General features: G+C 44.1%; 1 protein-coding gene across 9 annotated transcripts in view; it reads right to left on the reverse strand.

Annotated features, from left to right (window-relative positions):
* Positions 1 to 17208, reverse strand: part of pik3cd (phosphatidylinositol-4,5-bisphosphate 3-kinase, catalytic subunit delta) — a 216924-nt gene that overhangs the window by 112022 nt on the left and 87694 nt on the right. For 3 of the 9 annotated variants that reach the window (XM_048561562.2, XM_048561559.2, XM_059655626.1), the window contains 2 exons: positions 3854 to 3966; positions 1104 to 1238 (listed from right to left, as the gene is read on the reverse strand). The gene's annotated coding sequence lies outside the window, so the exon portion shown is untranslated. Of the gene's footprint in view, positions 1 to 1103; positions 1242 to 2987; positions 3006 to 3853; positions 3967 to 17208 lie in introns of those variants that run through there. The other 6 variants (XM_048561566.2, XM_048561561.2, XM_048561564.2 and 3 more) reach the window with 4 other exon arrangements.

The following is a 17208-nucleotide window of genomic DNA, read 5'->3' on the forward strand; positions in this document are numbered from 1 at the left end:
AATATTTCAAGCCAAGTATCTGGTTGCATATATCATGACTGCTGGAAAAATCAACTAAAAGAGAATGCTATCAACAGCTGAAGGGAATATTCACATGGAGGGGAATGTGAATGGGTGAAAATAGCTTGGAGCTGAATAACCTTCTCCCAAACTGAACACTCTACAGCGTTATAAACTCAGAATCCTGCAGCACAGCAAGAGGCTATTTGGCCCTTCCTGCTTTGTCCTATCTCTTTGAAAGAACTTTCCAATAAATCACACCGTCATGCAAATCTTCCCATTTCATGTTCATATTTAATTCCTTTCAAAAGTCAGAGGTCACACGACACCAGGTTACAGTCCAACAGGTTTATTTGAAAACACAAGCTTTCGTAGCACTGCTCCTTCGTCAGGTGGACAGCTTGTGATTTCAAATAAACCTGTTGGACTATACCCTGGTGCTGTGTGACCTCTGACTTTGTTCACCCCAGTCCAACAGCTGCACCTCCACACCATGGCTACCTTTTGAAAGTTAGCAGCAAATTTGGGTCCACTGTCATTCCAGATCACAACTCACTGCTTAAAGAAAAAAAACAAACATTTCCTTCAATTCCTTTCTGCTTCTGGTTTGCACTAAATCCTTGTTCGAAGGAAAAAAAGTTTAAAAAGAATCAGAATTGCTGCTTGTCTTGTTCAGTCTTAATCAATGTGGGAGATAGTCGAGTTAGGCACAGACAATGAAGAGAGATAACACGGTGTGGAGCTGGATGAACACAGCAGGCCAAGCAGCATCAGAGGAGCAGGAAAGCTGACATTTCGGGTCTGGGCCCTTATTCTGAACAAGGGTCTGGTCCAGGCTTGAAATGTCAGCCTTCCTGCTCCTCTGATGCTGCTTGGCCTGCTGTGTTCATCCAGCTCCACACCTTGTTATCTCAGATTCTCCAGCATCTGCAGTTCCTACTATCTCTACAGTCAATGAAATTTGTTTTACTGACAATAAATTGAGAGGAGAGCAGTTACAGTTACTGTACTCTGTAAACCTTTGTCCTAAGTGGACCATGATATCTCTATCTGAATTTTAGACCAAAGACAGATTAAAATGGGCATGTAATAGGCGTACTCACTGTTTTTGCTGTTGGCGTATCTGGAGGAAACTGTTGTGTTGGGTTAGTCCTGTGATTTGATTCAGGGACATGCAGTAGGGTTCCTCACCACCAACCGATGAAGATCCACTTGTTGCTCAGGTCGAAGAATATTGGCTGCTGGCACAGAGGCAGATGAGATACGGAGCAGATTAATTTCCTAACTTTTATTCTTAAAAATACCGAAAACATGACTAAATGCTTTGGAAACCTAAAAATAGAAATGGCAAGTTTCGCTTTGTTGGGTGGAAGGCTATTATTGCATACAGGATGCAGTCTTGGAAAGTGGTGGGAGTCACAGATTTCTTCTTTTTGGGGGGGTGGGGAATCTATATAATCTATTGTTGAAAATAAAGCCGGCAGAGAATGGGATAATTTGCGATAAACTCACAGCTTCACACACAGGAGATCCACTTCCTAAGCTGATCAGTAAAACACATCCAATGAACTGGCTACTTTCGATACATATAGCTAGGGTTAAACTGCATTGTCCTAACACCGTGTTCTCGGAAATGAAACGCGGCCAACAAAAAGAATACACATAATACACACAGCTACTTAAAACAAAAACTGTTTAACAAGGCTCCCACAATGGGCTTGGCCATGTTAACAAGATATAAGTGACTTCTTTGACCCATATTCCTCCATCATTTACAATCATAACAGAATGAAAAATACTCCTGAAGAGAAACATGCCATGGGTTCCACCATATTTAAGTAGAAGTTTTTCTCTCCAGACTATAAAGTCAAATCCCATTACAAATACACTTTCTTGTAAAACATTCATTCACAGGATGTCAACATTTATTGTCCATCCTTAATTGCCCACATGACCATTAAGAGTCAACCACATTGTTGTGGGTCTGGAGTCACATGTGGGCCAGACCAGGTAAGGATGGCAGTTTCCTTCCCTAAAGGGCATTACTGAACCAGATGGGTTTTTCCTGACAACAGATTCATGGTCATCCTTAGACTCTTAATTCCAGGGTTTTTTTAATTGAAGTCAAATTCTAACCATGATGGGATTTGAATGAGATCCTCAGAACATTATCTGGGTCTCTGGATTAACAGTCCGGCACCAATACCACTCGATCATCACCTTCTCCACTGAGATATTAGTTAACTTACTGGCTTTTCCTGACAATTGGCAGGGATTTCATGGTCACCATTAGAGTCTTAATTCCAGTTTTTTTTTTAGTTCAAACTTTACCATCTGCCTTGCAGGATTTGACCCCAGATCTTCACCCAGGTTGCTGAACGAACAGTCTAGTGGCTTCAGCAAGGTCACTAGACCCGAATCTGTTTCTCTCTCTTTGCAGATGCTCAGTTTTTCCAGCGGTTTCTGTGTTTGTTTCAGATTTCCATTGTCGCAGCACCTTGTTTATTTTTATTTCTTTAGCAGATCTCGGGAGTGGCTGGCAGGGCTCAACACAAGGCCATTCCCTAAATGGGCTGGCGGTAAAAAGCAGCTAAACTAATTTCAGCTGTGACGCTCTCACAGTATCCTCGAGCAAAGCTTGCCGTGACCTGTAAAATGTGGCTGAAACACCACAGTCGGTGGGAATTCGCTGCTAAACTGGGTTTTACTTGGAGCAGCCCAAATCTGCAGAGCAGGGGTCTGCTCCTGGTAAAGTAGTGCAGTGACAATAATGTGCCAGGGAGCTGCCCAGTGAGGCTTCCCCACCTCTATCTCCCTCTTTGAGCCAGGCTAATCCAACCCGAACTGTGTCCTGTTTCAGCACCTTCTCCAAGACTCAGCAGTTATCCAGTGCTTATCTTGTAGGACATGGCAACATGACCTTTATCTTAGCATGGAGCGCCTTGATACAACAATAGCATACATTCTTTTTCAGTATAAACACTCACATGTAATAATGGACCTCAGAGCGTTTGATGATAAAATGGAAGAGTTTTCAGAATTCTTTAAATTCCATTACTTTAGACTTCAGGATTAGAGATAGAACTTGAAACAGAATAAAGCTTGCACAGTCTTTAAGAAACATTTAAACTGGGAAACATCTGCATAAATATAAAAGACAGAAGGATGTACATGAAACCAGAAATTAGTTTGAAAAGCCTTTCAACAAATGACATTGTAAGTTGAATGGGACAGAAAGCGCTCCTTTAGAAAGCCGCAAAAAGTGTTACACAGAACCCAGCCCAAGAGGAGTTTATTTTCCGTTTATTTGTTCAGATAATTTTGAACCTCACATTTATTAACACGGCGATCGGGATTTAGGCCTGAGATTTAACCGAATATCTGAGCGGAGTTTCCACTTCAGGGAAAGAAAAATCATCTCTAAGGGAAATGACCTTCACTTTCACTTCACAGTATTCATCAAAAGGTCAGAGTCACAGAAGTGTTTAAAGTGCAGAAGCAGGCCATTCTGCCCATCAAATAAACACTAGCTCTCCAAATGAACTTTACAATTCAGTGGATCATGAAACATTTTAGCTTTAAGTTCCTGCCCTGATGGTGAAGCATTTAATTACAGGGAGGCAGTGGCCTTGTGGTATTATCGGTAAGTTTTTTAAATCTGGAGACCCAGTTTATACTCGGGGGAATCAGGGTTCAAATCTTGCCATGGCAGATGGTGGAGTCGGAATTCAATAAAAATCTGGAATTAAATTAAAAGTTGAATGATGACTATGTCGATCAACCATTGTTGATTGATGGCTAAAAACCCATCTGGTTCGCTAATGTTCCTTAGGGAAAGAACTGCCATCCTTACCTATCTGCTTTACATGTGGCTCCAGACCCAGGGCAATGCGGTCGACTCTTAATTACCCTCAGGGCAATTAGGGATGGGCAATCGATGCTGACTTAGCTAGTCATGCCCACATCCTGAGAATGAATAAACAGAGAATTGAATGAAAAGCTGTGGGAGGCAATCACAATTGTCCAACTTTACCAAGAACACATTTTGTTTTAAAAGCAAAATAACGCCAACAGCAGAGATCGAAAATAAAATCAGAAAGTGTCAACAAAAAAAAATGCTCAGCCGTTCCTGCAGGATCTGTGGACTGAGAAACAAAGTTAACTTTTCAAACCCAATATGAGTCTTCTTCAGAAGTATCATATCCAACCTGAAACTTCACATTTGATCCTGTCCCTGCAGAAGCTGCCAGACCTGCTGGGTATTTCCAGTACTTTCTGTTTGTAATTTCACATTTTATGGTATTTTGTGCTTCTCATGGGTTATGAAGTATCAGTATTAATTGTTACAAACAGAAAATGGTCACTTTAGTCTTACTCTCAAATCAGAGAGAAATGACTGGTGCTGCTTTAACCTAAGGGTCACCACATGGCTCAGGAAAGGGGAGAAGTTAAGCAGGAAAGACTTTCACAATAACTCAGCAGGTATGAGAATTGAACCCACACACTGCTGCCATCACTCTGCATCACAAACCAGCCATCCAAGCTAACCAACCCCCTACTTTAATTGTACGATGCCCCTTACACTTCCTAAGATTTGAATGGACCTCCTTGACATTCTTTATGGAATAGGGTTCAATACTCTTCGCCACAGCTGCAATAGATCCTTCAGGAGGTGAAGGTAATCCACAGGAGGTTTAGTGGTTTAACAGCATCCAATGTCCTTGATTCATTCCCATGTTTATGCATCTCCTGCAGGTCCCTCTCACTTTCGGCTGCTGAACAACCTCATCTGTAAATCCCTCATAGTTCAGATAGAGTGCAACTATTTGTCTTGGCTAGCTAATCCTAACCCTCACCCTCACACTAACACCCCTCACCCTCACCCTAACACTCACACTCTCACTAACACTAACCCAAACCCTCACCGTAACACTAACACTAACGCTTACCCTAGCCCTCTTCCTAACCCTAACCCTAACACTAACACCCCTCACCCTCACCCTCACCCTAACACTCACACTCTCACTAACACTAACCCAAACCCTCATCATAACACTAACACTAACGCTTACCCTAGCTCTCTTCCTAACCCTAACCCTAACACTAACACCCCTCACCCTCACCCTCACACTAACACTCACACTCTCACTAACACTAACCCAAACCCTCACCGTAACACTAACACTAACGCTTACCCTAGCCCTCTTCCTAACCCCAACCCTAACACTAACACCCCTCACCCTCACACTCACACTCACCCAAACCCTCACCATAACACTAACACTAACCTTTACCCTAACCCTCTCCCTAACCCTAACCCTAACACCCCTCACCCTCACCCTCACACTCTCACTAACACTAACCCAAACCCTCACCGTAACACTAACACTCACACTCACCCAGCTCTTCCTGCTGCTGGCTCCTTCCTGACTTTGTTGTTCAAGTGGACCATTCCACAATCAGGAGAGATTGTGGAGTTACCATGGAGTTACGTACAGAGGGCAGCCATGGCTCAGTGGGACAACCCTCACCTCTGCCTGAAGCTTAGTAGGCACAACTCAGGGTCATACATCCAACCAGTCCATACTCACCATAATCGCAAAACTGAACTAGTCCCACCTGCCTGCACTTGGCCTGTGTCCCTCCAAACTTTCCTCATTCATGGACTTCCCTAAATATCTTTTTAATGTCCTAACTGTACCTGCATCCATCTCATCCTCTGGAAGTTCATTCCACACATGAACCATCCTCAGTGTAAAAAAATTGTCTTCTTTAAATCTTTTGCCTCTCATCTTAAAAATATCCTCCTTAGTCTCGAAATTCCCCCATGCTGGGGAAGAGACACCTACCGTTAACCCTATGTACACCTCTCATGATATCATAAACGTCTATTAGATCACCCCTCAACCTCCTACGCTCCAGTGGAAAAAGCCCCAGCTAATCAAGATTCTCCTTATAACTCAAACCCTCCATTGCCAGAAACATCCTGCTAAATGCTGTCCACCCTTCCTATAAGTTCCAGTGAGCTAATGGATGCCCAAGGTCCTCGGACTGACTCTCACCTGGTTTACAGGGTGAGAAATGAGTGGCTAGCTGCTGAAATTCCCCATACCTTTTTCTATTGAGTATTGTTCACACTTTAGAAGCTGTAACAAATTGATAATAGACCTTGAACACTATCAATATTTGTTGGCAAAAATTCTTTCATGGCCAAATTAAAATGCTATTTTTTTGTTAAGTCTGTGTAGTATTTAATGGGGTTACTTCACACCGACCAGGAATCGAGAACTGACTACAGAGCAAGTTAACTCATCGTTTGGGTTTCAGTCCAGCCTGATCACCTTTTGGAAAACTTACTCGGTGCAGCAAAGCCACCAGTTGACTGAACACCTTGACATCAAATACTGGATTCACAAGAATTCTCAAACAGTTGGGCTCAGTAACTAGAAAAGCTGAGGCTTTCCACACTGAAAGTACATTTTGCTAAGTGATAAATGAGATGCAGACAGAATGAGCTAACAACAATTTTTGATAGAAACAAATCGAGGTAATGTCGAAGAACAGCTCTATCCTCACCCCAACCAATACCTTCTAAAACATCTTCTCCTTTCACCACCGACACGCAGTGGCTGAAACCAGTGGCCTTTCACGTTGCCTACCTGCACCATCCCTTTGCACTGCCAGCTGTACCCTCCCTTTGCACTGCCAGCTGTACCCTCCCTTTTCACTGCCAGCTGTACCGTCCCTTTGCACTGCCATCTGTACCCTCACCTTGCACTGCCAGCTGTACCCTCCCTTTGCACTGCCAGCTGTACCCTCCCTTTGCACTGCCATCTATACCCCCTTGCACTGTCTCCTGTACATCTCTCACACTGCCATCTGTACCCCCGTGCACTGTCTCCTGTACATCTCTCACACTGCCCCTTGCACTACCAGCTGCACCTTACCTTGCACTGTTTCCTGCACACACAGTCACCTGAACCCCATACTGCAGTGCCGCCTGTAATCTCTCACATTTCTGCCGTACCTTCCAAATCGGACTGCCAACATCAATCTAAACCCACAACTGTACTACCTGGAAAGATAAAGGCATCAAATATCTGGGAACACCATTGACTGGAAATCTCACACAATCTTGTTTTGCAAATATAGCACCATTCCTTTGTTGTGGTTGGGACAGAAACCTAATTTTAAAAAAAGTTCATCAAACAAACTGCAGCGATTCAAAGTAGCGGCTCACCACACCTTCTGAAGGACTATGAAAGGAAATGAGAAATATTTGCTGGGCTTGCCAACAATGCTCACATCTCACAAATGAGTAATAAAGGTCCTTTTCAACCTTGCATTCTGCAACCCAAGTGAAGCTGAGGATCTGGATGATCTCCAGATCCCGGTGCAGGTCATGATCTGCACTGCAAAATGCAATCGTATTTGTGAATTCTGCATTTGCTTATAACCAGACACATGCAACTCATGCACAGATGTACACCAGCTAAACATAACCAGTTGCGGGTATGAAGATGGACAGGACTTAACTACCCAAGAAACACTCCACCCTCACAATGTTCAGCAGCAATTACAATATTCTAAGTCTCATGCTGTTGTTCAATTTTATGAAGAGAGTCTGAGGGAAGGAAAGTATTAACCTAATTTCTGAATGACCTGACCATGGCATCACAATGCTCAGAGGCTGCAAGAGGGAGCAGTCAGCTCTGTTGCTCAGTGTCGTTTTCAGTTTGAACGAGGCAGCATGATGGATGTGATATCTGTTTCACCACTTATCTACAACACAAGTGATCTCGAATCCAAACCAGTTCTCCCGTTGGTAGCGTCTTGTATGATGTCTGTGAGAGTTCCACATCAGACTAGAACAGTTCCCGTTGCTCTTCCTCCCTTGTTTTGTCCAAGTCATCATTTCATCCTTGTGGCACGAATGGGAGAGGAAAGAGTGGAACTCCCAGGTCTTCTTCTCAGGACAAGTTCACCTGGAACTAAACCAGGATGGAGTGGAGGTGAACAGTGTCCAGTTCTGCAAGTTAGACACTATTGTTCTTTGACCTACACAGTCCTCTGTCAGCTTCATTGATGATGGTATCACAGTGAGCTGGGAACAGGCACTAATCTGTATGGCTTGTTAACTTCTTTAAAGTACTCATCAGCAATGGTTTCATCAGTAAGTTCACAGATGATACAAAAATTGGTGGTGGGGTATAGGGCAAGGAGGAAAGCCCTGGCCAACAGGATAGTATAGATAGTGTTGTACAGATGGGCTGGTCAGATGGGCAGAACAGAGGCAAACGGGATTTCACCCTGAAAAGTGTGAGGTGATGCATTTTGGAAAGACTTACAAAGCAAGGGATATACGATTAATGATAAGGCCCATGGAAGCACAGAAGATCAGTGGGATCTTGGTGTGATGTCCACAGATCCTTGGGACGAGGGTGGTCAGGAAGTCAGATGGAATATTTGCCTTTATAAGTCAAGCCACTGAATAGGAGAGCTGGAAAGTTATGATGTATCTGTGCATAGCCTTAGTGAGGCCACAGCTAGGACACTGTGTGCAGAACTAGGTCATCTCACTATAGGATTGAACTGAAGAATATGCAGAGGACATTGACAGGATGTTGCCTGGGCTGAAGTGTATTAAGTATGAAGAGAGGCTAAATAGGCTGGGGTTCCATTTCCAGAGCAGAGGGGGAGATTTGACTGAGATGTACAAAGTCCTGAGGTGCCTAGAGAGAGTAGAGAGGGAGAAATCTTTCCCTTCAGCAGAAAAGTCCATTGTTGGGGACACCATTGTAAAGTAAGGAACAGGAAGTTTAGGGAGGTTATGAGGAAATGTTTTATCATCCAGAGGGTTATAGGTATCTGCCTGAAAGAATGGTAAAGGAGGGAACCCTTAAGAAATTTAAGAACCATTTAGATGAGCACTTGAAATGTCACAGTGTAAAGGCTACAGGCTAAGTGCCAGAAAAGGAAAATAGAACAGATGGATGTTTGATGACCAGCGCAGACATGATGGACCAAAAGCCCTCTTTCAATGCTGTAAAACTGCGGTCCATTGGCTGAGAGTATCCGCTCTGAGATCCCAAAAGTTACAAAGCTCCCCTTCAGCTTTCAGACCCTAGAACACTGCAGTTGCTTGCCATCTAGCCATTTGGACTAGTGGTGCACTACAGTCAAGAACATTTTACCTCTGTGTCCATTGCAAGACAGACAAGATCAGGGTTTATCCAATTAATGGTAGGCCCTGGGTGGTGTTGGAGAACAGAGACACCTGGGGGCTCAAGTACATAATTCTTTGAAATTTGTGTCACAGGTAGACAGGTTGGTTGAGAAGGCATTTAGTATGCTTGCCTACGTTAGTCAGACTATTGAGTACAGGAGCAGGGGTGACATGTTGAGATTGTACAGGACACTGGTGAGACCTCTTCTGGAATACTGTTTCCAGTTTGTGTCACTTGTGTTATTATTAAAGTGGAGAGGGTTCAGTTAAGATTTACCAAGATGTTGCTGGGAATGGAGGATTTGAGTTACAAGGAGAGGGTAGATAGGCTGGGGCTTTTTTCACTGAAATGTAGGAGATTGAGGGGTGGCCTGACAGTGGTTTATAAAATTATGAGGGGTATAGATAGGGCAAAATGCAGAAATCTTTTCCCTAAGGTGCACGAGTTCAAAACTAGGAGGTATATTTTTAAGGTGAGAGGAGACAGAGAGTGGCTCGTGTGTGGAATGAAACATTTGGATAAGAACATGACTCGGAAAGGTTTATAGGAGTAGGCAGGTGGAACTAGATTGGTTTGGGATTATGGGTGGCATGGAGTAGTTAGACTGAAGGGCCTGTTTCCGTGCTGTATAACACCATGACTAAGACATCCCCGCCTGCTGTTAATTTAAAGACTTATGGCGTCGACAGTTCTCATACTTCCCTACTACTGGTGGGAAACTCGACATCATCTCTTCCAATTCATTTGAGAGACCTGGCCACCAAACAACATATCTCACCTTGGCTCAGGCATCTGAGAGTCCCAGTGGCTTTGGTGTCTTCGTTGCAGTTATTAAGCCTCAGGGATTTTAGAGTCACTGGTTTCTCATCATAAACAAGTAAATCATCCACTACACTTGGCATCCTCAAAAGGTCAATTTTGTGCTTCCTCTTGTTGCAAAAGCTGACGGAGTGGCCAACTGATGGCAGTTTAGTTGGACAAGAACTTTCTGTCTTGGTTTTCCCTACCCATGAGCCACTGCGATTCAGTCAATTTTCAAGGAGATGGAAATTTTGCAATTGCATTTGTTTTCTGTCATTGCCTCTGACACAGGAGGCATTACGATATGCCAAAGGAAGGTGACAGCTGGCTGTGAGAATTTATATTTTGCAGGGTGCAGATCCTGCCTCCTGCACTTGAAGGTCACATTCTGTCTGAGTAACACCGAGCAGGATGTCATCCATGCGGACCACCACTCCATTCAGCCTTTCCAGGTCGGATTTCTCCTCTGGAAGATTTCTGATACTGACCCGGCTCTGAAAAGTAATCTGCTGAAACAGAACTGCGTAAGTGGGGTGATGCAAGTTAAACTCTGCTTTAATATGTAGATGCCAAAAAGAAACAATATTTGCATCTAGCTCTGTGAAGATTGAACTCAATCCAAACTCCCGGCCTCGTGGTGGTGCCCAGCGCAGACTCACTGCCTCCCAGTGGGGCCCAGCAGAGACTCCTGGCCTTGGGGTGGGGCCCAGTGCGGACCCCTGGCCTCAGAGTGGGGCCCAGCATGGACAAATTCCAATTTTGTTACACTCTTGTCCACATGTGACAGAGGATGAACTTTGACTGTAATTGCTTTGTTCAGCCATGAGAACTACATAGATTCTAATAGATCAAGTGGGTCTTTGCACTGGGACCATCCTGAAGCACCAACTTGTTGATTCTCTCATGATTGAAATAATCCCTTTGCTTCAACAGAAAGTTAACTCACATCTTGATCGTTGGTGAGAACAGATGAAGGACCTTAAAAACCAAAAGAACTGCAGATGCTGTAAATCAGAAACAGAAACAGAAATTGCTGGAAAAACTCAACAGGTCTGACAGCATCTGTGAAAAGAAATCAGAGTTAAGGTTTTGGGCCTGGTCACCCTTCCTCAATTCTGAGGAAAGGCCACTGGACCTGAAACGTTATCTCTGATTTCTTCACAGATGCTGCTAAACCAGAGGTATGATCTTTCTGAGTGTAAACAGACATTCACTTGGTTCAGGACAGAGAGGGTCTTTAGCATTCCTAAGTTTGTGAATAGCTGCAGAAATTCAACACTAAAATTTTTAGGCTGATCTTCTCCACTTTCCACTTTCTCATTGTGTCAAATCAGCTGCAGTTTGGTTCAAACTTGCTCTGTCTCACTACTGAAGTGCTGCATTTAGTTGCCTAATGCCCCGGTCCATGTTGTTTGATGCAGGATGGCCGTAGCGAAATTGATTTCAATCACGGCTGCATCTGTGTCGAACTGAAAGCATGTGCTTCTTCCCTCATTGAGGATATCAGCATTCCAGGAGCTTCTACTTGGTAAGACCAAGGAAACAAGGAAAGGCTTCATCATGTCACTGATACCTTTTCTCTCATGGATCTCGCATCTTTTAAGTACAGGCTTCTTGCTGCTATCACAGAGGGATGTTACCCCTATCGTTGGTAAAATGGCTTCCAGCCTCTGAGCTGGGACAAGTTATAAACTTGTGTGCATCTCAGCCACACCAAAAACAGTTAGTTGGGGTGGTTCTGAATACTTTTCCTGACTCCTCTATTTCTGTACAGTCACCTTCCTGCCTTCACACTTAATAAGTTCCACTGAATCCATCATCTTTGGAAATGGTTCTCTCCATCATCCCGAATCAATTTTGCTTTTCAATCTCAGCTTTCTGCTCAGTTGAATTGAAGTTAAGACTCCGCACCAGAGTGACAGCCACAATTTTGATACTCAAATTTACTTTTATTATTTTCCAAACTCTATACTTTATTTCTGAAACTTAAAGCAAAAATTACAGAACTATTATTCTTGAATACTAAAGAATTTGCAATAAAATGTAACTCATCTCCTTATCTCTCAAATTAGGGTTGATCTTTCTCAGTGTCTTCTCTGTAGCTGTAACACTATATTCTGCAGACATCGTAGGAACTGCTGATGCTGCAGAATCTGAGATAACAAGGTGTAGAGGTGGATGAACACAGCAGGCCAAGCAGCATCAGAGGAGCAGGAAAGTTTGATGTTTCGGGTCGAGACATTTCTTCAGAAATTTGCCACCATGACGCCAGCCGAAAGATGCAGGAAACCAAGCGGAGGCTTGGGGACCACTTTGCAGAACACCTCCGCTCGGTTCGCAATAAACAACTGCACCTCCCAGTCGCAAACCATTTTAACTCCCCCTCCCATTCCTTAGACGACATGTCCATCATGGGCCTCCTGCAGTGCCACAATGATGCCACCCGAAGGTTTCAGGAACAGCAACTCATATTCCGCTTGGGAACCCTGCAGCCCAATGGTATCAATGTGGACTTCACCAGCTTCAAAATCTCCCCTTCCCCCACCGCATCCCAAAACCAGGCCAGTTCGTCCCCTCCCCCCACTGCATCCCAAAACCAGCCCACCCTGTCTCTGCCTCCCTAACCTGTTCTTCCTCTCACCCATCCCTTCCTCCCACCCCAAGCCGCACCTTCATTTCCTACCTACTAACCTCATCCCACCTCCTTGACCTGTCCGTCTTCCCTGGACTGACCTATCCCCTCCATACCTCCCCACCTATACTCTCCTCTCCACCTATCTTCTCTTCTCTCCATCTTCGGTCCGCCTCCCCCTCTCTCCCTATTTATCCTGAACCCTCACCCCATCCCCCTCTGTGATGAAGGGTCTAGGCCCGAAACGTCAGCTTTTGTGCTCCTGAGATGCTGCTGGGCCTGCTGTGTTCATCCAGCTTCACATTTTATTATAAAGCATCTCATAGTTCACTTGGGAAACCTGCAGCCCAATGGTATCAATGTGGACTTCACAAGCTTCAAAATCTACCCCCCTACCACATCCCAAAACCAGCCCAGCTAGTCCCTGCCTCCCTGACCATTCCTCCCACCTCAAGCCCTACTCCCATTCCCTACCCACTAACCTCATCCCGCCTCCTTGACCTGTCCGTCCTCCCTGGACCAACCTATCCCCTCCCTACCTCCCCATCGATAGTCACCTTCACTGGCTATAACCCTGCCTCTTTGACCTGTCTGTCGCCTCTCACCCTATCTTCTCCTTTATCGATCTTCTATGCGCCTTCCCCATGTCTCTACTTATTTCAGAATCTCCTTCACCTCCCCCATTTCTGAAGAAGGGTCTCGACCCGAAACGTCAAACTTTCCTGCTCCTCTGATGCTGCTTGGCCTGTTGTGTTCATCCAGCTTCACACTTCGCTATCACATTATATTCTGCATTCTGTTCTATTACTCTAATGACTTCAATAAGGTACAATTTGTCTGGTTAGCAAGCAAAACAATACTTTTGACTGTATCTGTAGCCATGGAAAATGCAGGGTTACAGGGAGGGGGTAAGGGGATGGGTCTGGGTGGGGTGCCCTTCAGAGGGTTTCCACACTGTAGGGATTCTAAGGTTAATCAAAGTGAGTTCTAAGGACCTTAGTACATATGACAAATACAAATCATTAGAATTCTATTAGATGAGGTGAAAACATTTCAAATTAATAACTACAGCTAATGTAATAGAAATAAACTTCTTTCCCTGTACCATGTTCCACTCTGTGGTGTCTTGAAGGCAAATTTGATGCTCTCAATGTTCACCATGTACATTCAGTCCCTGAGGGGCTTCTATAGGTTACAAACTCCTCTGGATGAAACAGTGTAGACTGCAATCCTTTCCAATTTCTCCCCTGCAGCAGCTGCCCCAGGTTCAGGTGCATCCGTCAGCACGCAGGACTAAACCTTGGAAGGTGCCAGTCTGCAACACGCTCTCTGCGTTGGGATTTGAACCCACAAACCTGCTGAGTCACAGTTAGAAATGTACACAACAATGGCTTCGGTAGAAGCATGGAGCAGTGAGTTCCGTGCGCAGAGCATTCTTGGCGCAGGGAGAGATGGGGTTGTAGTTGGAAAATCTACAAGATCCCAAGACCCAAGACGCCGCTGCTTAAAAACAGAATTACTCTAAAAATGAAGACAAGAGGCTCAATCTAACATCTAAATGCCCAAGGCACTGTGTACCAGCAGGTGGGTCAGCTGTTTCTCTTTTTGCTCCCAAAGAAATGATAAGTGGACAGGTTTTCCTGTTCACAGATGTTGCATTTTATCCTCTGACAGAACTCGCAAAAATCTATGGTTAAGTTTCACTCTGTATCTCTAACGCAAGCAGAAACCATAATAGCCTATAGTCACGGCCAATGGTACAGTAGCAATGTCATTGGACTGGTATTCCAGAGGCCTGGAATATTAATCTGGGGCTAAACTACACAAATGCTGGAGATCTGAAATTGTAACAGAAAAAGTGCTGGAGAAACTCAGCAGTTCTGGAAGTATCCGTTGGGGAGGGTGGCAGTTCATGTTTCTAGAGCGACATGATTTTTCTTCTGTGGATTTTTAAAATCCCATCACAGCAGCTGTATTGAAAGCTAATTAGTAACAGAAACAGTGGGCTCAAGCCCATTAAATTTTCCTAAAGACCTGTCTGCTTCATTAATGTCCAGCAGAGAAGGAAATCCACTGCCCCTACCTGGTCTGGCCTAGGCGTGACTCCAGAACCACAGCAATGCGGTTGACCCTTAAATGTCCCCTCCAGTGGCTCAGCAAACCATTCAGTTGTGTTCAGGAACCATTTCCTCATGAGTTATAAGGGTTGCTTTTGCCAGTGATGATTGTATCTCATGAATGATGAAAAGTCGGAAATCAGAACATCTGTGACATTGATCCATCCAGAATTCTAATTTAGGAAGTAGCCATAAAACTGGTGTGTACCTTCAGTTGTTTTCATTCTGTCACCTGTAGCAGACTTCCGTAGCTACAACACCGGTTACCATCTGCTACCACACCTTCCACAACAAACAGCTCCATTTAATGAGGCTCAAAGTTGCATTGCTGGCAGCTGGCCTACAATCTGCAGCCTGGCCAAATCTTTTACGCTAAAATATGACAGGATCATGCTCCTGAAACACCCATTTCTGTCGCTGTTAGCTCTGGGATGTTCACCTAGCCAGGATCAGACAGTTAATGGTCTAGTGGCTGCTAAAGTAAATTTACTTTCAAGGAAGTCTAATTCAAAGAAAAGCATACGCAAATACCTCTCCTACTCTTATCAGTTCCTACTCTCGTTTTATTAAGTGAACAAGGAGGTAGAGAAATATAAAAGAAGATATAAAAATTAGGTTTGCCAAGAAATGGTGAGCAATTATCTCCCACCAGAAGCAAGTTTCTTTTAATTAATTGACAGTTCAAAAAATTCTGTGTACTCGCTACACATCCGGTAGACATTTCAGGAATGTAATTATCTCCAAAGAACATCTTTTAAGGGAGTACAGTGGAGTGGGACTCAGTGGGGACATTGCATGTACAGCTACAGTTTGAATCTCACATTCTACTCCAGATGGCTTAAAACAGGTCCCGTGCTGCGATTAGCTGGGCCTGATTCATGCCTCTCGCTCCCCTGGGACTGGTGTTTCATAAGCTGGCGTTGGTTGGCGGGTTTTCCCACAGCTCAAGAACCCTTCCAAAAGAAGAACCAAAACTCAGAAAGGATGAAAGGAGAGGGGAGAAAAGATTAAAAACAAAAGCTCGAACATCAGGAGCAGAGAGTATCAGAGTTGTACAACAGAGTTAAAAGGTGGTTGGCTGAAAGGTCCACATCAAAGGAAAGCGTATCAAACAGCCCTACTTAATGAGAAAGGCACGAGAGTTACAGAGTCTTTATTTTACAGCAAAGAACGAAGTCTGTGGTGTTTATGCTAGTCATTAAACATCCATTTACGTTAATCCCACTTTCCAACACCTGTCACCTTGTGTGCAATGGTGTTTCTAGTATCCATCTGAATAGATCTTAAAATGTCTCGTGGGGTCCCATCTTTACCAGGTGAGTCGTAGTTGCCCTCACCCTTTGGATAAGAATATAATTCCTCAAATCCTCTCTAAACTCACTGCTCCTTAAATCAAAATTGTGCCCCTTCATTATTTACCTCTCAATTAAGGGGGAAGGTTTCTTTCTATTTACCCTATTAATGCCCCTCAGAACTCTGTACACCTTAAACAGACCTCATTCAGCTTTCGCTGCTCAAAAGAAATCAAACCCAAACTATCTAATCTCTTCGTAGCTGAATCACTCCAGCCCAGGGCAGTACCCTGCTGAATTTCTTCTGTATCCTCTCTACTGCAATCGTATTCTTCCTAATAGCCTGGTGGCCAGAGCTGCGCGCAGTATTTCAGCTGTGGATTAGAGTCATAGTGCTGTACAACATGGAAACAGATACATGCCAACCAGATATCTTAAATTAATCTAGTCCCATTTGCCAGCATTCGGCCTGTATCCCTCTAAACCCTTCCTATACATGTACTCAACCAGACACCTTTTAAATGTTATAATTGTATCAGCCTGCACTACTTCCTCTGGCAGCTCATTCCACACATGCACCACCCTCTGTGTGAAAAAATTAGGTTCCTGTTAAATCTCTCCCCTCACACCTTAACCTCGTGCCCCCTAGTTTTGGGGTCCTCCACTTGGGTTAGCTAGAGTTATTTTGTAGCTCTAACATCACCTCCTTGATCTTGTGTTCAATACCTTGACTACAAGAGGAAAGTATCTTTCGTAACCACTTTACCTACACTCTACCTGTACCTAAATGTGGGGTTACGGGGAGAGGATTGGGGGCTGGGTCTGGATGGGATGCTCTTCGGAGGGTCAGTGTGGACTCGATGGGCTAAATAGCTTCTTGCTAAACTGTACAGATTCTAAGATTCTATGAGAAACTTGCCTGAATTTATAGCTTGACTGGGTAGGAAGGGAATAAGGGAGTTTGTGGCAATGCCACTAGACTAGTAATTCAGAGATCCTCACTAATGTTCTAGGCATCAAGGGTACAAATCTCACCCTGACTGCAGGTAGAATTTGAATTCGACGCTGTTACGAAAGCTAGTCTCTGAAGCAGTGAGCATAAATCAATAATCAACAGTAGTCAAACCCCATCGGGTTCA

The sequence above is a fragment of the Stegostoma tigrinum genome, chromosome 28, assembly GCF_030684315.1.
Source record: "Stegostoma tigrinum isolate sSteTig4 chromosome 28, sSteTig4.hap1, whole genome shotgun sequence".
NCBI classification, from domain to species: domain Eukaryota; kingdom Metazoa; phylum Chordata; class Chondrichthyes; order Orectolobiformes; family Stegostomatidae; genus Stegostoma; species Stegostoma tigrinum.